The 25745-nt window shown below is 38.1% G+C and overlaps 1 long non-coding RNA gene across 1 annotated transcript in view; it reads left to right on the forward strand.

The window, feature by feature from the left end:
* LOC129148740 (uncharacterized) overlaps positions 1 to 25745 on the forward strand; it is a 46781-nt gene that overhangs the window by 16588 nt on the left and 4448 nt on the right. The window contains exon 2 of the long non-coding RNA XR_008555709.1: positions 20351 to 20445. This is a non-coding gene — a long non-coding RNA (uncharacterized LOC129148740). The remainder of the gene's footprint in view (positions 1 to 20350; positions 20446 to 25745) is intronic.

A 25745-nucleotide genomic window follows, 5' to 3' on the forward strand; every position in this document is an offset into this window, starting at 1 on the left:
GAGATTTTGGGGGGCAATGTCATCAAGTGGAGATAGAATGGAGCAGTTCTTAGTCCCAGAAAATTACAACATAGGAAGAAAAGGAATTATGAGGTTAATATATATATATATATATATACACACACACCTAATAAAAGAGTAACATGCTAATTGACCGTACCTTTGTGACACCCACAGCCAATCAGGAGTGAGTATGCAAATTAACCCAACAAAGATGTCCAGTTAATTTGCATATGCAGGTGCCAAGCGGTCTGGGATGGGGCAGGATGCTTGCGTCCTCGCCATGGTGACGACGCAGGTGTAACAAACCATCCCAGCCGCTTGGGGCCTCTGGGCAGCGTGGGAAGGCAGAAAGGCGGCTCCAAGTCGGAGCAGAAAGGCTGTTCCGGCCAGAGCGAAGGCAGTGCTGGCAGCCAGGGGAACGAAGGCCCATTCTTGCACAATTCTTCATTCGTGCATCGGGCCACTAGTGTGTATGTGTGTGTGTGTGTGTGTGTGTGTGTGTGTATTATATATATATATATATATATATATATATATATATATATATACTGAGTGGCCAGATTATTATGATCTCTGAACGCATAATAATCTGGCCACTCAGTGTATATCCTATATAATAAAAGGCTAATATGCAAATTGTCCCCTCGACCCGGAGTTCGACCAGCAGGCAGGCAGGCTGGCCAACCGCCTATGTCCCCTCCCCCTGCCCAGGCTGGCCAGATCCCACCCATGCATGAATTCATGCACCGGGCCTCTAATATATATATATATATATATATATACATATATATACACGCACACACAATGAGTGGCCAGATTATTATGTGTTCAGAGATCATAATAATCTGGCCACTCAGTGTGTGTGTGTGTGTGTGTATATATATATATATATATATATATATATATATATATATAATGAATACCACCACTACCACTATGGGGAAAAAAGAGTAGCAGTAAAATGCCTTCATCTTTTGTTTAATTTATGTATAATTGACATATATCATATATTAGTTTCAAATATACAACATAATGCTTCAATATTTGTATATATTGCAAAATGATCATCACCATAAGTCTAGTTAACATCCATCACCATACATAGTTACAAGATTTTTCTCTTGTGATGAGAAGTTTTAAGATGTATTCTTTTTAGCAACATTTGAATATGCAAAACCGCATTATTAATTATAATCCCACACTGTACATTTCTTCCCCAGGACTCATTTATTTTATGACAGGAAGTTTGTAACTTTTGACTCCCTTCACCGATTTTGTCCCCCCACCTCCACCCCCACCTCTGGCAAACACCAATCTGTTCTCTGTAGCTCTGAGCTTGGTAGCATGTCTAGACAATAAATAACAGATTGCTTCCATTTCCTTAAATGACTTCACACAACCCATTCTATTGACAATTTCTGAAACAGTTGGCATTGATTTGAAAAGCACATAAAAAAAAACCACTGGGTGATTTGAGCATTGAGGTTGTTAGCGCAGAGGAATTCACGGGATGCTAAATCTGGAAGACCGCAGGCTTAACAGAAGCTGGAGCTGCCATCAAAACCATGCAACAGAAACTGCAGAGAATGTGGTTTTGGTAAAAAAAAAAAAATTAAAAAAATGCAACCCAGCTTTCACTGTAGCTTCTGTGGCCAGCATCAAACAAATACTTTTTTTTTCTTCTGGGAAACACATTTTCCACTTGTTCTGCATCTCTGTCCTTAGCTCCTGCTTCATGGGTATTTTCGGTGGGTTAAGGTTATGTGACATGTCCAGACATTAGATGGGACACAGGTATGTTGGACAGTTTCCTCCAGATTATGCTGCAACACATGTAACGTGCCAATTTTAACAAGATAATATATTTCTTATTTATTTTCCATGTCAGCTTTAGGCGAACTGAGGTTCTACTTTGTAAGTGTCCTCCTGCCAGGGCCGAGGGTGCAAGGGCAGAGTGATGTGTTGTCCATGAAAGCTCCCGCTCTGACTTTGTACACAATCACTTCTGCTCACATTTCCTTGATGGAAGCAAGTGACTTGGCCAAGTATGATGTTAATGGAGCAGAAAATTAAACTCCTGCCATAAAGAGTCACTTAAAATAACTTGGCAAAAGGCAAAAATGTAAAATCTTTTTTTTTATAGTGAAGGCAGTGGATAATTATAGTGAAGGCAGTGGATAGTGAAGGATAATTGAAATACTAATAAAACCTACTAAATTACTGTATTTTTCTTCTATAGTGTGAGGGGAGCTTCATCAATTTATTTTTATAGAAATTTACCAAATACAGGAACAAAGTTTTATATGCTTGGCAGGCACATTATGATAATTGTTCACTATAATTTTAAAGAGGATGGTATTTTAATATTTTTCCCTCTCTTTTGGATACCTCTAGGACTATTAGTCACAAGGGCAGCATCTCCAAAGGACAGCAAACTGATGGTTTCTACCTGTTCAGATAATACATTAATACGCATGATCAAGATTACCTACTAGTAATATTTCATTTTTAGAAGTTTTATGGAAGTACCCCCATGGGTTTGGCAAATAGTTGTTCAGTGCTACAAAAAATGTCTAATTAGAGGTATCCTTATATATAAAAACTCTGGGTCCATCACATCCACAACGACAGGAGACTTGACCATTCGCCCAGGCTGCGTGCACAGCAGGCTCTGGTGTGTGGGGACTTGTGGCAGTGGAGACGGGGAAAGGGGAGGTGGGGCTGGCACTCACACTCACTCACAACTGCACACACACAGACACACACAGTGCCCACCAGCTCACAGCCTTTTCTCCCTTTCTTTTCCTCCCTCCCAGGTCACTCTCGGAGCCTCTCTCAGAATGAGGAAACAAAACAGACTGGGCCTGAAGAGGCCTGGATGGAAGGGAGGGCCGGCAGAGGGTGGAGTGGCCCCCACTGGCCCCACCCCTTCCCAGCTGGGAAAGAGGAAGAGGGACATAGGGAGGCAGGGAGACCTGGAGGACTGTTGAGGAAAACAAAGATAGACAGAGACTGGGTGAGATCAGGCTGGCAGGGGAGAGCAGTTGGGGGTGAGATTAGGTGGGCAGGGGAGGGCAGTTAGGGGCGATAAGGTAGGCAGGCAGAGAGGTTAGGGGTGATCAGGCAGGAAGGCAGAGGGATTAGGGACAATCAGGCAGGCAGGTAGAGGCAGTTGGGGGCAATCAGGCAGGGAGGCAGGTGAGTGGTTAGGAGCCAGTGGACCCAGATTGTGAGAGGGATGTCCAACTGCCAGTTTAGGCCCGATCCCACAGGCAGTCAGACATCCCCCAAGGGGTCCCCAATTGGAGAGGGTACAGGCTGGGCTGAGGGAACCCCCCAACCATGCACAAATTTTGTGCACCAGGCCACTAGTATTAGATATAATCTGATTTAAAAATGTAGTCTTAATATAGCCCATCTTTATGACTGAAGTTGAAATGATAATAGACTGTTTAAAAAACTGGCAGAATTTGACTAGACTATCCAAATAACTGGGATCATGCTACTATTGTTAATTATTTTGGGAAGAATTATATGTTTTTCTGAAATTTAGCAATACATTCTAATAGGAAATGGTCAAGAAACTGAGTGTCATTTAGAGGAAACACAATAAAATTTCATCCAACTTGGTCTACCCAAAGAGAGGGTCTATCCCTATAAAAATGATCTGGTCTGCTTTCCACCAATTGAAATTATATAGAAAGAGAGTTTAATATTCTCAGACAAATTATCAGCCAGGATACCTCTTGTCTAGATTGGAAAACTGGTAAGTGAATAACACAGGCGATGTTAGGAGTAAAATTAAGATATTTTTATGTTGTTGATAAAGTTCTAAAATTCTGATTTTCCAATTTGACCTTACAATTCAATAATAAAAGCACAAAAACACTTTGTATCCTGGAAAAATATAATTTAAAAAGGTTATTAAAAACTAGTTTAAAAATTGATAATTATTTTAAAAAATTAAATATTGTGAAATAATCACCCTGGAAAATCTCAAAATGAATTTTTTCAGTGGAGGACAGTATAATATAAGTTAATTTGCTTCCAAATACATTAACATATAAAATAAAGAGAAGGAAATTTAAGCAGCATTGAAGTGGTGCACAAAGAGGCGATTTTGCAGAACAAAAAAAGCAAGCCACGGCATATTTAACTGCAAAAACTTTTATTTCAAAGTAATGAGGAATTAACCATTCAATAATCACCACTGGATAAATTTGTTCACTACTGGGAGGATGGGGAACCTCAAAAACAGGAAAAATATATGTAGAAAGTCAGAAAGAAAGCAAGATTACCAAACACAAAAACTAAACTTGTCAGCCAGGATCCTGCTGGAGGAGAAAAATCACACCAGTGAAGGGAACAGAAAATTGTATTTAAAATCAATTTTATCTATGAAAAGGTCAACAGAGAACTTCAAGGAATACAGAAGTTGAAATCTCACAAGGTAATTACTATGTCTATGGCTGACAGAGAATGAACAGAATTAGGATTAGAAATTCAAGGCAGGGGCACCAACTCAACACTGACCTTCAGGTACAAGAGGAAAAGAATGGTGGTCAAAGGCACAAGCAGGCTGCCTGTGACCAGGAACCGTGATGGAGTGTGCAAGCTGCAGCTGGTCTGTGAGAGGAGTCCAGGGCTTGATGGTGGAGACATAGCCGCAGGCTGGGAACCACAGGATTGGAGGAGCTGCCTACTGTTGGCTGGTGGAGATATTTGCCAGTAAGTGCCAGCCATAACTTACCCATCAGGGCCACTGTAGAGAAGACTACCAGCTCTGCACCCTCCACACCTCTCCCAGCTTAGTCCCTGGTTATTGTGTTGAAAAACTGCCCATTTCATGAAATTTCTTTTCCTCTCAGGTCTTACAATGTCCTTCCGGCACCCTTTATTGGTAAAGCCAAACATCAAGCCAGCTGGCTAAGGAAAAGATGTCTACAAAATTCATCGTTAATGCTTCCATATTATTCTTAAAAGTTTGTAAAAATCTGAAATCATGTCAAAAGTGAAATATTAATTACAAATTGTTTAACTAATATATTAATAGATGTTTAATTACTTTAAACAGAAAAAATGTTAAAAATTGACATTTATGATTGTCATTTAAAAATTATATTATAGAATTTATCGAGAGCATGAGGAAAAATGGGATTGAACATGTAAGTTTCTAAAGTTCAAATGGTACAGAAATTTGAGAACAAAACTTAAAGCATGACTATTATTTGAATCAGCCATTCTGTTTTCAAGAATACATTCCAAAGAATTAAGCATACATGGGTGCAATGGTACATGCATAACTATTTCCAGGGATTATGCATTCGATTACCTTTATATTAAAAACAACATACTTAGGTATCAAGTGGGGATTGGGTAAACAAACCATGTGTGTGCTCTGGAAGATGATGTATATAGTCACTAAAGTCAATGTATTAACAAGCGAGGAAAGAAGTCGAGAAAAGAATAATAACAATGGCCAGGTGAATAAAAAGATAAAGTCACCAGGCCTGTGTAGCTCAATGGTTGAGTGTCAAGCCAGGAACCAAGAGATCAAGGGTTTGATTCCTGGTCAGGGTACATGCCCGGGTTGCAGGCTTAATCTCCTGTGGGGGATGTGCAGGAGGCAGCCAATCGATGATGTTTCTCTCTCATCTATGTTTCTATCTCTCTAACCCTCTGCCTTCCTCCTTCTCGAAAAAAACAATAAGATATATTAAAAAGATAAAGTATATTGTTGAAATAAAAAGTATGTATATATGTAAATTTGTAGAGTAAGGTTTGGAAGAATCTGTCTCAACTTTTAAAAACTATTAGTGATAGAGAGTTCTACTAAAGCCATGACTTTTTACATTATAACTGGTTATTATTTTATTTATAATTATTAAATTTTAAATATTAAAACTGTAACTAATGCAAGAAATAGCAGATATAGGATATGTATCATATATATACATATATATATATATAAAATCAATAAGCAAAACCACTAGTATTAAGCTATAAAATGTAAATGTTTTTTACATTACATTAAACATGAAAATATCATTATATTTTAGAGAAAATAAAATTATGTTTGAGTTCTTTTTATCCTGTTTACTCATCTAGGAATTATCTGAATCAGTAATTGGTAAAACATGGTCAAATTCATATTAACCCTTTGCACTCGCTTGCTTTTTTCTCGATTCCTTTATTCTAATGCTAACCGTGTCCAGTCACACTCGACATCCGAGTGCAAAAGGTTAATAAGTCAAGTATGACCCAAAAATTGATTAGTAGAGTTTAATACATGTGTTTACTATGTTTTGTATCTAGCTATAATAAAATGATAATAAATAGGTAAAAAAAATTACTGAAGAAACCAATACTAGTTGTTTTAAAATAATTATATGACTGGGACATAAAAATTGGTTGATATAAAATCAATGTTCATGTAATCTTGTATAAAAGTGATATAGAACTTTTCATATAATGTTAAAGAAACAGCAACACTACAGTCTATCAAAGTGAACTTGATGAAAAATAACATAGTAAATTGTTTAGAATTGATAGTGAATTATAAAATTTACTAGAATTACAATTTGCATGACATTTTAAATAAAATGTCTCCTCCAAAATGCATTAGAAAATTAGACTTAACCTCATTACCCTTTTTATTAGGAGAAAGCAAGAGTAAAAACTTAATTAGTAGTGAATGAAAATAAATAGTAAAGGATGTGTTCTTTTGTAATGAATTGATTTTTAATTATGTTCCTCTACTTTCCATGAATGAATGGTTTTTGGTTCCACATTCACCCTGTACATTTTCCTATATCTAATCATTAATCTCTTCTGATCTTTTATTTATTTTATTTTTTTCATTACTGTCCTCCCAATTTTACCTTAATTGTTGTTGGCTTTTTTTAAACCGTTAACTTCTACTGTTTCACAGTCTGTTTAACTTTTTATTTTTACTACTCAGTGTCCCCCAAGTTGTTTCACACAGTTCAGTTTCACCAACAATGAAGACCTGCTCTGGCCAACAAAGTAGCCATGAGCCATAGGCGATGACATTTCAATTTAAATAATTAGCTACATTTTACATCTTAATTGCCTCATGTGGCTGCTGGCTACTGCATGGGGCAATCTAAATTTATAGAGTATTACCATAAAGAAAACTCTTTTCTAAAGCACTGCCATATGCCTTTATTGTCATTCTTTTGGCTAAATTTATTTTTATTCCTTTGCTTAAGACTATATCACAGTAGACTCCATTTCCACTGTCATTGTCTGAATTCAGAATCGTGAAGTCACATCTGACTTTGGTGGAACCTAACTTCCCCTAGTTACCCAAATTACCTCTCTAAAACACAAATCTAATCATCCCTCTACTTATACAATTTCAAAATCTGTACCATGCTATCACACCCAGTATCAGTGTATTCCAACCTTTTCTGAAGCCCTAGATTAAAGCAGTTTTGTTCCTTGTTGCCTGTAAATCATGTCATTCACACTTTTGTCCCTGGACACACAGGGCTTTAGATCTACTCCTGTCTCATCCCTTTACCTGGTAAAGTTACTGTGGGCTTTGCACATTTTATTTAGTATTTTAAATAGCTTGAAGAAAATCTTAGGAACCCAGGCCCATGTGGCTCAGTTGGTTGGCCATTATCCCATGCACCAAAGGGTTGCAGGTTGGATTCCTAGTCAGGGTACGTGCCCAGGTTGCAGGTTCGATCCCAGGTAGGGGGAGTGCAGGAGGCAGACAATCGACATTGCACTTTCACATCTATATTTCTCTCCCCCCCTTTCCCTTCCACTCTCCCTAAAAATCAATAAAGATATTTTTTTAATATATATAGATATATATATATATAAACTAAATAACTTACAGCTTCACACACATAAATGTCTAGTCAGGGGTCCCATTATCAGTGGAACATAAGCAACACAAGGGCTAGTGTTTTTTGGTTTGGGGTGGGGTTTTTGCTAGTTTTGTTCTGCTCACTGTGTTCCAGCATCTAGAATGATATCTGCCATAGAGTCCTGTCAGAGCCCGCAGGACCCCGGCACACTCTGGTGCTCTGAGTTGCTCTGAGTTCATGTACTAGGCATTCCTCTAAATTCTTCCCGACTACGCCAGGGCTGGTTCCTTCTCGAACCCTGCCCACTGTACTAACTGTTGGGAACGTAGTCCAAGTTCCTCCTTTATCCTCTGCTCACTAGTTGCAGGTGTTGGGTCCAAGCCCCTCTGCCTAGGGCTGGACCTCCTAGGACACCGGGTCTTAGATGGAGAAGCCATGAGAGGTTGTGGGTATATAAGAATGAGTCTTTATTTCAGAAGCCAGTGGCCACATAGCCATCAGACAAGATAGTCCTTCACAACAAAGTCTCATATATGACAGCTGTACATGGGCCGGTAAATACATATCTTTCCCACACAGTAAGAGCGGTCTCTGTACCCACAGTTATTACCTGAGCAGCTGTACACTGCCTCTAGACTCACAGCCTCACATTGTAGCAGCTCCTGAGCTCTCTGGCTCAGCAGCGTCTCCTGCCCAGCACACTGGCTGGTTAACATGGTAGCTATATCTGAGCTCTCTATGAGCTCTTAGTTTTACATCAGCAGCTCTCAGCTCCTTCTGAGCTCTCTTTTCCCTTCCTCGCTGCTCTCTCTGCAGCAGCTCTCAGCTCCATCTGAGCAGCACACTTCTTCACACGCTTCTCTGCCCAGCACACTGGCTGGTCTCTGTAGCCTCACATAGTGACCTCCTCTGAGCTTTCTCTCTCAGCTCTCTAGCCTTAGGAATACAGTTTTAATATTACTTACACAGAAGAGGCTGGTTGCCAACAGTGACATCAATCATTTGGGTTATAGAAGGGCACAGAGTACGGTGAGATGGTATCCTAGCCTAGGCAGAGTGGCCTTGGACAGTCTGGTGTATTGACAACATGGCCTCGACTATCAGGCGCCTCTGAGATGGTTCCCACAAGTCCACACTGACTATAAAAAACAACAACAAAGACCAAAGCCTTTTTTGATTCACTATTATATGAATGAAGTATAAGAAGGCAAATATTGTAACATTTAAAACTTAGAATTTACAGTGATATAAACCTTTTTTTCTATTATATAAATATGTCTTTGGTTGATTGGAAAGTCCTAGCTCTATGGCCTTAGTCATAATCTTTAGCCCCTTCATAATTCTGGAATTACAATACTATATTGAGTAATTACATGTGTTAAATGCATGTATTTAATACACTACTTGATCAAAATAATTATTTTATGGACATTAGCTAACATCAACATTTTAGTCTCTTTTATGCAGCTTAGTAATCAAATGACCATAATGTATAAATTTAGCTTCCCTATAATGGTTTGTGTGTTATTGGTACTCAATACATATTAATAATAAATAAAAAAACTTTTAAAAATACAATTGACCCTGGATAAGTTGAATTGATTTTTACTTATTAGTGCTAAATGCCAATCAGGGTAAGTCAGAGATTTCAGCTAGCATTTGACCTTATTGGATCAATAGTATCTCTAAAGTTACTATTACATTGACTATAGACTTTCAATAAGTGCTCCTTTGCAAATCAAATATTTATTTATCATTGAATTTTAGATATAATGAACATAATACTAAAATCAAATTTCTATGTTTGAAAATCCAGAAATTCCTCTTTTATAAAAAGGCTATCAAGGAAGTTGGGCTGGTGGATTTTGGAGATCAATGGAACCAAACATGCTGAAGAATGAAGAAATAAAGTACTTTTCTTTTTTGTTGCCCCATATTTTTTAAGCTTTATTTTTATTGTTGACACTATTACACATGTCCCCATTCCTCACCCCTTTGCATACCTCCACCCAACTCCCATTCCCCCGCCCCATTCCTCTAGCCATCACCACACTGTTGTCTGTGTCTATGGGTTATGCATGTATGTTCTTCATGAAGGACATGAAGAACATACATGCATAGCCCTTCACTTTCAGCCAGGTGCCACCTCCCGCCCCTAATTGCCTCTCCTCTGACAGCTGTTAACAATTCATATTCAGTAATTTGTTAATGTGTCAGACAAAGTTATACCATGTACTTAATTTGACCATCATCTAGGGCCAATACTAGATAAATATAAATAAAAGGATCAATTCCCACTCATTAGGATCTAATGACCTACTTAGAGTCTATACTAAATGATAGAACAATTGATGACATGCACCTGGAACTGTCAAGTGTACTTAATTTAGAGACTCTTGAAGTTCAAAGGGCAAGTGTCGCCACTTACATGTCAAATAGATAGAGTTTATGGGATAGGGTTAGACTTTAGTGCTAGAACAAGGCATCATTGTGACTTTCCAGAAAAAAACAAAACAATCCTCTTGTGCTCCTGCATGTTCTATTAATAATGAAGTATAATCCTTCTAAGAGTAATTTTGATTATTTTAAAAAATTATTTAAAGATACTTTTATCCTATTCCAAACAAAACCTTATTATTTGGGGGGAGAACAAAGAATGAATATAGCCTCTTAAATAATATAATAATCAGTTTTGTTATTACTGTATTTGGGTAAGGGGGCACTGGTATATGGAATAGGAAATACAAAAGATTTGGGAGTTTATCTGATTTTATTGAATGAATAAATCTCATGAGTATTTAAAAACTCACATCTTCAAAAATCAGTTTCTATTGTTTATTCCTCAATAGAATTGGGAAAATATATCCATCACTTCAGTGTAGTACATTATAACCAGTGAAACAGGTGTTTTTTGTGTGTTTTTTTATTACTCCTTTAAAATCTAACCTTTGATGATCTCTCATAACATTACTCATTGGATTTTTAAAACAGTAACAGTAATAACGATAAAATATAATTGCATACTTCTATATACCTGGCATGCTGCCAACTGCTTTCTCTGAATCTTAGTCATAATAAGCACATTAATTAGACCCTTCTATTATCTAGCATTTTCTAGGTTATGTGCAATTCTATACAACCATCAATATCTTATTGGCTTACAAAATAGTGAGTTCTATATTTTGCTCATGCTTTTAATGTCTGTGGATTGGCTGTGGCTCTATTTTTCAGAGCTTCTTAATTCTGAGATTTAGGCTTAAAAGTCAGCGTTTACCTGAGACAAGTTTCCTTGGCAAAAGTGGGGTAGGTGAAGGCAAAACTTCATAAAGTGTCATACAGCTTCTGCTGCAGAGTGGTACAAGCCACTCCATTCACATCTTATTGGCTATGGCAAGTCACATGACTAATCCTGATGCCAATGGTGGAGCGGCATGGGGAAGGGCACCGAGATCACTATGGTGCTGGTAGGTGTTGTATGCTTCTTGTAAAAAGAAGAAAATAATTTGAAACAATAATAAAATTGACCACAGTCCCTTTTCCTGGTTTCCTGAAAAGCAGATGAATAAGTTGATCAATGACACAGCAAGTCAGGGGCACAGCTGGAGTTCACCCCAAGCAATGTGGTCCCAGTCTATCATGACCTACACTATTTTATTATGACACTTTTTAATTCAAATACACATAATCTTATATCCCTGAGACAAGACCCTGATTACTCTCTGCATTTGCATTTCACTAATGAGCAAGCAGATATAATCCTGCTTTCTCTGGTTCAGATTTCCTAAGTGACTCAAACTGCATGTTCAATTATGATAAGCAGATAACATGGCCAGGCAGATCTGTGAGAGAGTAAGCATCTGCATTTCAAATATAGGTAGTTATACTTATGGAAGTGTCATTCCCAAAATCACACTGCAGCAGCTTCACTCCTGGGAGCAAGTGGTGGAGACTCATCTGGCCCTTTGAAGAAGCCTGTGGTATAATGAGCTAAACTACAAGAGACTGGCAATTCCTGCAGCATAGGACAACTATAATAGCCACATTTTTGTATTGCCTATTGCTTCAAATCAGCAGGTTTTTCGTGCAATAACCTGCTTCTTCACAGAGAATGTTAAATATATGCATTAATGTTCTTGCTATGGCTTTTACCAGAAGGCAATGAAGTGCCATGTGTTCTAAAATATAAAGAAAATGTCCCATCTTATAATGTAACAATCTAGGTCTTCAATAATAATTACATGACCAATCATTTACTGAATGTCAGAAAATAGAATGTAAATACATCTAATAATTTGCCCACTAAGAAAAAACCATTAGTCTAAAGAAAGCCTGTATGTTATATTATTAGTAGGAAAATCAGACAATAAAATAGCTTAAATGATATCTAACTTGAAAATTCCAAAAAAAATATATACTTTAATTATTTCAATAATTGAGATAGATCTTTAATAGAAAAGGGAAACTTTTGAAATAGCAAAATTTTCATGACATTAAGTAAAGTACAACTGCTCTTTGAAAAACAGAGAAGCATTGAACAGACTGTCAAACCTCAGAGGGAAGGCAGGGGAGGGTGGGGGGGAGGGGGAGAGATCAACCAAAGGACTTCTATGCATGTATATAAGCCTAACCAATGGACACAGACACTACGGGGGTGAGGGCATGAGTGGGTGGCGTGGGGGGGGGGATGGAGGGATAACTACATATATGTAATAACTTAATCAATTAAAAAATAAGGGCAAAAAAAAAAGCAATGGTATGTAAACATGTGTAGTTGGTCAAATAATATCCACCAAAGCTATAAGGTCCTAATGCCTGGAACCTGTAAACATTCATTTATTTAGAAAAGAAATGATATTATTACAGATGTGTCAAGCTGGGTCCTAGATACAATCACATATATAATTATAAAAGGGACGTAGAAGAGATTTTAAATACACACAGAAAAGAAGGTAGAGATTGAAGTAATTAATGTGGCATAAGCCAGGGAATGCTAGCAGCCACCAAAAGCTGAAAGAGGCAGGCAAAAATTTCCCCATAGATTCTCTGGAGGGAATGAAGTCCTGCCAACCCCTTAATTTAGGCCAAGATACATTGATTTTGAACTTCTAGCCTCCAGTTTATTGCATTATGATGCAATAAATTTATGTTCTTTTAAGTCACCTAGTTTGTAGTAATTTGTCACACAAGCCATGGAAAACTAATACAGGTTTTTGTACAGGGAAATGAGATGGTCTGTGATAGATTCCTGAAAACGTGAAAGGGGCTTTGGAATTGGGTAATGGGTGGACGCTGGAAGAGTTTTGAGGTACATGATAGAAAATACCTAGATTTTCATAAACAGACCATTGGTGGAAAGGTGGGTTAAAGGCACTTCTGGAGGGAGTTTAGAAGGAGATAAGGAATATGTCATGGGAAACTGGGGGAAAGGCAGACCTTGCTCTGTAGGGGCAGAGACTGTAGCTCAATTGTACCCTACAATTGCTTGGAAAAGTGAAATTTGTAAGCAAGAAACTTGGACAGTTACTGTAGCTGAGGAGATTCCCAAGCAAAACATGGATGGTATGGCCTGCTTACAAAAAAAAAAAAAAAAAGCAATGGACAGTCATAAATTAAAAAACAAACAAACAAACAAACATAAAACTGTCAGCAAAACTGAACCTGCACTTAATAATTTGGGAAATTCTTAATGTATTCAGACAGGAAAGTATGATAAAGTTAGGAGAATGACTCGTAGGAAAGCATGCATTGGAAGGAAAAGCAATGGTGAGGCTGGATAGCCTTTTAACCTTTTATGAGGGATGAGCAGATGACATACATGATTGTGATGATAAGATTTGGCACTTTTGAACCAACGATATTTAAATGACATTCTGGACTTGTGTTGATGCTTTGGTGCAGTGATTTTCAACTGATGTGCCGTGGCAGGCGCACTGGTGGCCACGATGATTTTTAAAACATGCAATAACTGACTATTTAGTCAAGGGCACTGACTTCTCTTTCTTTAGATTGTCAAATTAAAAAATTATAACAACCAAAACAATAGTCTTTCAGTGTGAGTGAGTCAAAATTATACCTATTTTTTTTTTTTTTTTGGTCAGATCAGCAATAATTTTAGTAAATACTTTATGTGTGCCATGAGATGAAAAAGGTTGAAAATTGCTGCTTTAGTGTGTTGAGACTTTGGGGATTTGGGAGGGGGTGAATATATTTTGCACGTGTTATGGGTATGAATTTTGGAGGCCAGAAAGAAGACTTTAGGAAGCAAAATAATGATAGTAGGACCTAATATCTTGAGCATATACCCGTATGGTTTATGTCACTTTATGGGGAGAAAAGAAAGGCCTTTGGAGAAATGATAAAAGTAAAATATTCAAATGAGATTATCCAGGATTATCTGAGTGTGATCCCTGAATGCAATGGCAAGTATCTGTGTATGACCAGGGGAGATTGCACACATACACAAAGAGGGCAGTTTGACTATGGAAGCAGTGATGGGAGTCAGATGGCCCAAACCAAGGAATCTGGCCGCATCAGAAGCAGGAAGAAGCAAGGGATGACTTCTACCTTCAGCCTTCAGAGGGATTGAAGCCCTGCCAACACACCTTGATTTCAATCCAGTAATACGGATATTAAACTTCTGGCCTCCCAAACTGTGAGAGAATAAATGTTTATTGTTTATGCCACCAAGTTTGTGGTTATTTGTTACAGAGTTATAGAACACAATATGCATGATGTTGTCTGCTGTCTGAACATTTTCTTTTTAAAATTTTTTTGAAATATATTTTTATTGATTTCAGAGAGGAAGGGAGAGGGAGAGAAAGATAGAAACATTAATGATGAAAAAGAATCATTGATTGGCTGCCTCCTATGTATTCCCTATTGGGGTTTGAGCCCTCAACCAGGGCATGTGCCCTGACTGGGAATCGAACTGTGACCTCCTGGTTCATAGGTCATGGATCATCCACTGAGCCACACTGGCCAGGCTGAACATTTTCTTAATAAACTTAAGATATTATGCAAATTTCCCAATGTTAATCTAATGCTCTGAATATTTTTATAATCACTTGTACCCTTTTTATTAATAATACTAAATACCTATCTGAACAAAATGGCTTTATATTAGAAGATGAACATTATTATCAAATTTTAAAGAAGCAAAGAAAGAAAAAGTAGAGTAGGGAAAGGATGTGAAAGCAAGTAGTTTAAAATTTGGTGCATAATGCATCTAGTCTGCTTTTCCCTGTCTACCTTAGGATACTTGTACAAAATGACCTAGCAAATAAATGTTAAAATGGTTTCAATTCTAAAATGGCATGTAAATACAGAGGGTGAAAACTTTTTCTCCACTGTACTGTTACCTGTTTGGAGTCTGGTAGACTACCTTGTAACCTGAACACCTGCAGCTCTCACCATATCTTCTTCACTTTGCCAGTCTTCTGATTTCTCTGACAATTTTCCAGAGCTCTATTATCACCTGTCTTTCTAATTGCACATGACCGCAAATACGTAGTCTTTTAAAAAATATATTTTTATTGATTTCAGAGAGGGAGAGGTAGAGAGAGATAGAAACATCAATAATGAAAGAGAATAATTGATTAGCTGCTTCCTGCATGACCTCTACTGGGAATTGAGCCTGCAACCCAGTCATATGCCCAGACCAGGAACTAAACCATGACCTCCGGTTTCATAGGTCAAGGCTCAACCACTGAGCCACACCTGCAGCAGAGGGGCCAGACGGGGGCATGGAGGATGGGCCCAGACCCGCCCCTGTGCCCACCACAGCCTCTCAGCCCACAATTCCTTTCAAGGTGCACAATTTGTGCACTGGGCCCCTAGTCCATAATAAAAAAAGTGTAATATGCTAATTAGACCAGACAGCCGAATGACCTTCCAGACGTCATTCTGGACATCCTTCCAGATGAAGCCACAGTGGTGGGGGCTGAGGCAGAAGCAGTTAGGGGCAATCAGGCAGGCAGGCAGAGTGATTAGGGGAGATAAGGCAGGCAGGCAAGAGGTTAGGGGAGATCAGGCAGGCAGGCAGGCAGAGTGGTTAGGGTCAATCAGGCAGTCAGGTAGAGTGGTTAGGGGCTATCAGGCAGGCAGGAAGAGAGGTTAGGAGTGATCAGGCAGGTAGGCAGAGTGGTTAGGGGTGATGAGGTAGGCAGGCAGGCGAGCAGTTAGGAACCAACGGTCCTGGATTGGGAGAGGGATGTCCGACTGCCAGTTTAGGCCCTGTGGTATCAGGCCTAAACTGGCAGTTGGACATCCCCCAAGGGGTCCCAGATTGCAAGAGGGTGTGGGCTGGGCTGAGGAACTCCCCCTTCCATGCACGAATTTCATGCACCAGGCCTCTAGTAAAATATATTTATTTATCTAAATATCAGTCCATATCTAATGATTTTAATCTGACTCACTCATTATAAATAAGTCATGATTTTCCATGAAATTTCCTTAGCAGGGTATTGAAAGCTCCCAGCTCCATACTGTGTTCTCAGCTTCATTGCCCACTCAAGGCACGTAGAATATTCTGCCATTTCCTGAAGTAATGGGTCTTTTACAGCTCCATGTTTTAGGAGGTTTGCTCTCTATTCCTGTAATAAATTTACACCCTTATCTTTGTATAAACCTACACATACTTCAAGTTGAAAAATTAACATTCTATATACAATTTCCTATCCCACTAGGAAAATTTAGCTCCACTGCATGCTGTTTGTCCATTGCCCTTTATATCTTCATCATAGGATTTACTATGTAATAGTGCCATATATTTCTGGGCCTGCTTCAGTAGACAAACACTGCTCAAGTAAAAATAACCTTGACAAAATCATTTTGTTGTTAAAACTTTATTTTTAGAATAATTCTATTTATACAATTGTATGTGCATGTTGCAGGAAAAGTGATATAAGGTGAGAGATATATCAGAAAAAATATATTTATAGTCCAAAATATGCAAAATAGACCCACAAATTGTACATTCATAAATTTAAATTATATTCTGTAGATAATATGCATATATTTAGCATTTTCAGAGGAATATTAGAAAATAATCAAGTCCCTTATTTCTATACATGGGAAATCCAAGACATAGTGAAATTGTTAATGTATGTGCAGCAGATAATTGTAGCTAAAATAATAAAAGTTTATCCTTTATAATCTACCCCAACTGTGTTTCACTTATGTGTATCATTTGTGTTTACATTGAACTTTCTTCAAAGCAATTTGACATGCTTTGCAAACATTTTCTTTAAATTATTTCAAACATCCCTACTAGCTTTTGACTCAGAGTGGTTACTGTATTGAAGACTATTGTCATCAAATATTCCTCTATTATAACTTTTTTTTTTTTTTTAATGATGGTGCCCTAAGGATTATCAGTAACAGTTGTGAGAAAAGACATTTTCGGGGTTAAATAGCAATTCACACACAAATTCAGTATTTTTGGTTATTGTATGGAGTGTAAAAGCCATTTTCCATGCTTTCTTGATAGATGATAGAATCTTAAATATGACTTTCAACATGGAATTCAAGGCATTTTTTAAACCAACCTACAAAAGCAGAAATGTCAACGATTCTGAAGTCAGTGAGAAGAGAATGATTCAAGTGATAAATATCTCCCTAGAACACACTAGGAACCCTGCATATTTCTTTCTTTCTTTTTTTAAATATATTTTTATTGATTTCAGAGAAGAAGGATGACGGAGAGAGAGAGAGAGAGAGAGAGAGATAGAAACATCCATGATGAGAGAGAATCATGGATCAGCTGCCTCCTGCAAGTCCCCCACTGGGGATCGAGCCCACAACCCAGGCATGTGCCCTTGACTGGAATTTGAACCTGAGACCTTTCAGTTCACAGGCTGACGTTCTATCCACTGAGTCAAACCAGCTAGGGCCATATTTCTTAATTGGCAAAGTTACTCTAGACCTGGAAGTTCCGGTCAATGATTTTTTAACTATCTCTTCAGGGGAATATCATAAAGCTCATAGTGGGGGGAAAACACACACACACACATTTCTCAATATCCACATTACAGTCTCAGCCTGATTGATCCAGAAATTGGAGAAGATACAGAGATAAAGATCTCAGAACACCTACCATGCTGCCTTCTGATGCTTCCCAGGAAGGAAGAAGTTTCAGGAAACGGAGTGGTTGACAAGTGTTGGAGTATCTAAATATGGTATGCTCACCTGATGACATCTCTCAACAAAGCACTGTCTCACATTTTAAAGGGATGAAGGTAGAAAGAATGTGGCTACCAGAAGGGAAGGAGATGGGGAGAGGACAAAGAGGGTAAAGGGATCAAATACATGGTGACAGAGGACACTAGGCTGTGGGTGGTGATTATACAATAGAGTATACAGATGTCATATTATAAAGTTGTTCACCTGAAGTTTATATACTGCTTTTAACCAATGTTAACCCAATAAAAATATGCAAAATTATAAACCGTATATGTATACATTGATTTTGAAATGATGTGTATAGGCTTTGGATAAGTATTCTTTACATTGTGAAGGGTTTATATTGTACTACTCGAGGCCCAGTGCACAAAATTTGTGCACTGGAGTGGGGGGGGGATCCCTCAGCCTAGCGCCTGCACCCTCTCGCAGTCCAGGACCCTTCAGGGGATGTTCGCTTAAGCCAACAGGCAGACATCTCTCTCACAGTCCAGGACCCCTTGCTCCTGACTGCCTGCCTGCTTGCTGCTCCTTACTGCTCAGCTCACTGCTCCTTAGCACTTCCACTGAGGCAGGAGAGGCTCTTGCCACTGCTGTTGCGCTCACCAGCTGTGAGCCTGGCTTCTGGCTGAGCGGTGCTCCCACTGTGGGAGTGCACTGACCATGAGGGGGCAGCTCCTGCGTTGGGCATCTGCCCCCTGGTGGTCAGTGAGCATCATAGCATCTGGTCATTCTGGTCATTCTGCCTTAATGGTAGCTTAGGCTTTTATTATATAGACTAGTGGCCCAGTGCATGAAAATTCATGTACTGGAGGCTGGGGGAGGGGTGGAGTCCTTCAGCCTGGCCTGCCCCCTCTCACTCACAGTCTGGGAGCCCTTAGGGGCGGGAGGCAACCCCATTGCACCTCTGCTGCTGCCACTGCCAGCAGCACAAGCCTCAGCCGGCCCTGGTTACCTGTGCCTTGGGCCAGCCCTGGGAGGCTGGGGGGCTGAGGGGACTGAGCGCAGCCATCTTGTGGCTGTGGGTGCCGCCATCTTTGAGGGCGTGGCAGTCAATCAGTGTATTCCCTCCTTATTGGCTGTGGGAGCAGTCATCTTTGCAAGGGCATGCGGGTCAATTTGCATATTCCCTCTTTATTAGATAGGATATTTTAAATTAATATAAAAATTTAAACCAACTCTGATTAAAAACCTAAGCTATCTAATTATTGTAGGGTATCCAAAAGTGTGTGTTTTATTGTCATTTTATTTTTAATGGAAATGTTACTTACCAGAAAAGAAACATTCAAATCAATTAAAATAATGGTAATATATCATCAAGTCAATGAAAGATTATATACATACATATATAATTTTAAATTGCTTTAAAGGATTAGAAATTTACTGTGGTTGCCTTTTTGGACAATTATAAAATTGGCAGGCTCATAAAGCCATGGCAAAAATCCTGGATTTCTTTCTCTGAAACAGAAATTAGAAATACTGTACATGTTTCCAAAAATAAAAATTAATTAGCTACAAGTAGATATATTTTGTGCCTTAGGTTTAATTACTGTATTTAACTCAAGCTGGAACTTTTCAAGTTATGTTGACATCATGTAACAAGTTATTAGAATTTGACAATTTAGGTGGAAAAATCATAGTGTGCAATTGCAAATTACTTATGAGTACTTTGGGCTTATAGAATAATTGATCATCTGAATAAAAAAAAATGTAGAAAATCCAAAATCATGATACTGTGTGTCCAAAATCATGATTTCATTCTCATTTCAGTAGATGATTTTATCTTCTACTTTTCAGAGAAAAAGGAAATCATCAGGTAATCTGTTGAAATTTACAAACATATCTACTTATCAAAACTTTATTCATTTTTTGTGTATATACCCCTATAATGCATACATATTGCACAGAAAATAGTCAATAAATAAATTTTCTTTCATATTGTATACGTACCCATGGGATTGGATATATTTTGAGCATGACGGAATTATGTAAGTAGTGACTTGCATTTGTTTATACCCAAATTTATATATATATTATCTATAACATATTACTTTATTTGGGGCAATGTATTCAAGATATATATTGATGATCTCAGGGAGAAAAATCTGTCACCCTTATCTGAAAGTTTGTGAAAGGCATGTATAATACAATTCCATTCTTAAAAATAAACATTGTTACAGAAAGCCTCCCTATTTCCTGGCTTCATGTTTTCATGTGAAGCAGGCTCCACTAGGTGCATCTTGGCCCAGAACAGAGTGCCTACCCTAAAGGTAAGTTTGCAAGGATGAACTGAAAGTGAAAAAAGAAATTCTTCCTCTCTTTTGCAGAAACTGCCTGATTGCCAGAGAGTTCCACTTTCTGCTACTCCATGTTAAAGCTATTACAGTCTCTGCCTCAGGGAGGGTAGCCTGCTGTAGGATTGGTAAGTGATGCCAATGATTGTAAGTGATTTATATTCAATATTAGAGTGAGGTCAGAGGTAGCTCATTTTTGTTCTATTATACACTATTACCTTTAAAGTGTTAGATCTTCCTTTGCCTGACACCTACTCTTTTTTCTTTTAGTTTTCTGAACCAGGCAGGAAAACCTCCTGCTATTGATTGGATTCCAACATATAAATACAATATAATCAGTAGCAAAGTATCAGTCATTCCACATCAAATTCACAGCATATTCATAGAGTCAAAAATAAATATCCACCCTGGCCAGTGTGGCTCAGTGGCTGAGCATTGACCCGTATATCAAGGTTTCATGAGCCTGGGTTGCAGGCTTGATCCCAGTAGGGGGTGGGCAGGAGGCAGCATGACCATGTTTATCTATTCTATAAATATTTGAAAGTGTAAGTTTTCTTATATTCCAATGTTTTATCCTTAAATCAACATTATTTGAAATTATCACTCTTTTCTTATACTCACCTTTTTTTTTTCTGACCCATTTTTCTCTTTGTTTTATTAAGACACACAAATGGAATATCTGAATTCCTTTTCTTTATACCTAAATGGATGTACTCATTAAAATTATTTCTTCAAGATTTATATTTGGTAGAATTGCTACCATCTTATTGCATTTGGGTATTTCTCTTGGATTTTGACAGTCAACATATTCTTCATATTTTCTCTTGGATGGCATACTCAGATTCTGTCTTGAGCATGTGTTCCTCATTTCCCCTTGGCGTTTTTTCCCTCACATCCCACTCATGATGGCCCAGTCTGTCTCTTCCCATCACTCCTTCATTTTTTAGGAGAGTTACTAGTGTCCTTTTTTTTCTGCTTCTCTGTGTTCTGATGCTTTGGAAAGTAGAGCTCAGAGGGATGCTGGTAATATAGTTGGATTTGCTCTCTACATTTTTTCAATTACTGAATTGAAAGTACTGGGCATAGATCTATTCTATTCTATAGAGGAGTGCTGGATAATCCCTCATTTCAGGATGGGCTCCTGAGTCTTTGCCAATGCAAGAGGCAACTGGATACTTCTACCCTCCTGCTGCCAACATGTAGCCAGAAACTGCTCTTCTCTGTTTCTCTGTTCATCCACATAAGCACAGCTTATAGGGGAATATATATATATATATATATATATATATATATACACACACACACACACACACACACACACACACACACACTGTTTTGGGTTATAGTGGCAGTGTAAGATAATTGCATGGAGCTTTTGGGTCACTTCTCTTTGATTGCCGTATTCTCATCAGGATTTGTCTTTTTGTTTATTTAGTACTATTTTCCCTTCTGTTTTTTGAATATTCTTTATCATTTTATTAGAGAAGATAGAGTACACTGTGTTATTATAACAAACATGCTTTGGTATAGCTGTGTATTAGCACAGTCAAGTTTTATTTTCTAGTCATATTACAGTCTGTTGCAGACCACCCCTTCCTCATGGGTGACTTAGGAATCAGGCCGTTCCTTTGTGTAGGTGAAGAGTGGATCACTCCAAACTCCTGCTGAAGGGCAAAAACAGGCAGGGACAAGTTATACAATGGGCCAACCCTCATGGCCAAGCCTTGAAGTGTTTTATATCACATATACCGGCATTTTACCAGTCAGAATTCAATTACATGGCTCCTGGCCTGTCAGGAAGATTTGGAAGATTGATTTCTGTGTGCCCAAGAAAGTGCTGTGAATAACCTTATTATCTTTAGTAGAGCATTTTGGTGATCAAATCACTTTATTCCACTTTCACACACAAATCATTTTTAGCCATCCCAGTGAGAGACAATATAAAGTCCCATCTGGTCACTGATATTGCTCAGAGTCCCTGTCACTAGGAGCCATCAGATCCAGATGCGACTTCCTTTTGTCTGGAGACCTACAAAGTTAAAAGGCAAATTATCTTCCCCTCTCTAGCATACATACCCAATATGCCGTGATGGGGCAGGCATGGGATACACACAGTAATCGTTCCCTTTTGGCAAGGCAAAGAATAGGATGCATACACTACGGACAACGAATACAATTTAAATCCCACCAGGAAGGGATTTCATTCAAGTTTCCAGGCCGCACATTGGGAGTGAAGGAATGACCTTGGTTAAACTCTGCTTCTGCTCGCTGGAGGGAACCCTTTGTCTCCGGTTTTTGCAATCCCTGTCTCTGATCTCTGAGGATTTGTTTACTACTCTCCTTGGCTATATCTGAACTGGAGAATAGAGACAATATGTTCCTTGAGGGGTCTACAATGAGCCTTTCCTCTCCTAAAAGAAAGTGGGTACTCACGGATTAAACAAATCTTAAAGTCTTCTCTAGATGAACTAATGGTTTCTTTGGTAAGCCAGCAAAAAACTTAACACACTTCTGATCCACTTGTTTCTGCTACCTAATACACAAATGCCGAGTGTGTGTTATTTGCCTGTATTCTGGCCCCAGGCTTCTCTCATTCTCTTACCAGATGGGAGTGTCATCTTTATTTTGATCTTTTTCCTGGGTCTCTTTAGTAGATCAAGTTTGTTTTACTGGCCTCTTCTAAAATTCCATTTCACAAATATTCTTTCCCACTCTTGGAAAGGCTTTAATTTCTAGAATCTCTCTTATCCTTCTTATATCTTTGAAAAATGTGTCAGTGGCTACAAATACTTACCACTCTCTTCCTTAATAAATCAAATTTTGTAGGCATGACTTCTACCTCCAAATTCATAGCAGGTGACTTTTATATTTTCAGTCTTTTACATCTGTTGTCCTGCTGCCTCTCTTGTAGTTGTTACCTTGCATCCTGAGGCATGAGAAATAATGTTTTGAGATATAGTTTAGCTTTTTAGGAGTACAGCACCCTATGTCTGTATCAATTTCTTTAATGATTGGAGTAGACTGGACCATCCTATGGTAAAACCTTGCCAAGTCCTATTGTCTTAATTTATTAAAGTATTATCTATTGCCCTAGCCGGTTTGGATCAGTGGACAGAGCCAAGGATTCCAGGTTCGATTCTGGCCAAGGGCACATGACCAGGTGGCAGGCTCGATCCCCAGGAGAGGGCATGCAGGTGGCAGCCAATCAATGATTATCTCTCATCATTGATGTTTCTATATCTCTTTCCCTCTCCCTTCCTCTCTCAAATCAATACAAATATATTTAAAAAAATAAAATCAAGTATTATTTATTATTATTATTATTATTATTATTAAAGGTCTATTTATGTACTTACAACATCCATGTCCACAGTTTCTCTCTTAAATGATGAATCTTCCCAGCCAGTGTGGCTCAGCAGTTGAGTGTCCACCCAGGAACCAAGAGGTTGCCATTTTGATTCCTGGTCAGGGCACATGCCTGGGTTGTGGGCTTGATCCCCAGTGTGGGGCGTGCAGGATGCAGCTGATCAATGATTTTCATCATTGATGTTTTCATTTCTCTTTCCCTCTCCCTTTCTCTTTAAAATCAATAAAATGTATTTTTTTTAAAAAAGATGTTTCTGTGACTTCTTCCTTCTCATAGCTGTGCCTTCTAACCCAGCTATTCCACAGAACTATAGAAGAGGAAAAGGAGAAGAAAGACATAGAACATTTTGAAAAGACCACCTGAAAGTAGCTTGTTTCATTTTTCTTTATACTCCATTGCCCAGAACTTAGTCCATGGCCCCCTAACCAACCTCCACAGAGGCTTGGCATATGGTTTTCTTGTGTTCCCTAGAGGATAAGACAGTATAATGAATTATCTTCCATACCTAATGACCGATGCAGTCCATTAGTATTGCATGGTCATAATATCTGTGCCCTTTTCTACTTTACCCCAAGATAAGGAAAAAATAAACCACCCTGTGCATTTCTTAACTCTCTGATGATCACTATTTATCCATGTGAGATAGGTGGGTTTCCTGTTATTGAAGTAAATTACATATTCCTAGACTCATATTCCCTCAGTAAGCACTTTCTTAAATATGCGTGTGTTTTCATAATTTACCTGATTTTTTTCTTTCCTTTGGTTTCTCATTCACATTCCTATTTTTTACTTCATTTTGCTTTTGGAAGAATAAGCAGGATCAGTGCATAAATGTCATATTAAGGAAAATGTATAAAGCTATTACTTTGCAAGTTCTAAATAACCATTGACCTATGTTAGAAAATACACATGAAATATAAAGTACAACAGTGACGATAATAATTATATACTTTATTTCTCTATTTAATCAATCTTGTACATTTTTTGCCCCTTTTTGACAATGATCTATGTATCACTGCATTCTGCTATTCATTAATAATAAAACCTATGGTATTTATCCAATTCTACTCTTACTGGACTTTTTATTAACTATCCTCACAAACATTTTTATGGTTCCTAGGGACATAATTCAATGATATTTTTTCCTGAAAACTTGACCCAGCTGGTTGAAAATATGCTTTCCCTAACTTATTAAGCCTGGTCAGTTAGAAGTGTGGTCCCTTTAATTAGCTATCTGAGATAATGACCTCCTTTTCTCGTCGTTAGTTCCGAGATATTTCACTACTTGCACAACTTATCAGCTAATTTTTAAGAATCTAGCATCTCTGCAAGAATTGCTGCTTTCCTTGTTTTAGAGATTATAGCTGAAGATACACAATAAAGAACAATAAGTATGATTGTTTGAAGGTCAAAGCATATTTTTCCTTAAACTCTATTCTATCAAAAAATCTTATTACTTCTCTAGCAATCTTATCACATAAGGTAACACATTAAACTTTAAAACAAGATTGACTTTTTTTTGCCATAGACTTAATGATGACATCTTTTTCAAAAAATATAGCTTTATTGATTTTAGAGAGGAAGGGAGAGGGAGATAGAAACATCAATGATGAGAGACAATCATTGATTGGCTGCCTCCTGCACACCCCCTACTGGGGGTTGAGCCTGCAACCTTGACAGGAACTGAACTCTCAGGCTGAGGCTCTATCCATAGAACCAAACCAGCTAGGGCAATGATGACATCTTTATGCAAATGTTTACTGTCTCTTGTTCTAAGGTAGGAGTCTAAAATAATGAGTCTTTCCCTTAGATAATTTTTTCTTTAGTTGGCGCATGAGAAAATTGTTTATCTATAGGTAAATGTAAAAATAATACCAAGATATTACTTTTCCCTACACTGGCAATGAGACCTTGATACACAAACAATTCTCTCTGCACTGATGTTCTTATTAAGATGATATGAGTCAGATCTATTAAATTGATTTGATGACCATAACTAGGATGGTAAATACAGGATTGCTTATTTATTTTATTACCAAATGTTGAAATAAATATAAATAT

This window comes from Eptesicus fuscus, chromosome 4 (genome assembly GCF_027574615.1).
Source record: "Eptesicus fuscus isolate TK198812 chromosome 4, DD_ASM_mEF_20220401, whole genome shotgun sequence".
Classification (NCBI taxonomy): domain Eukaryota; kingdom Metazoa; phylum Chordata; class Mammalia; order Chiroptera; family Vespertilionidae; genus Eptesicus; species Eptesicus fuscus.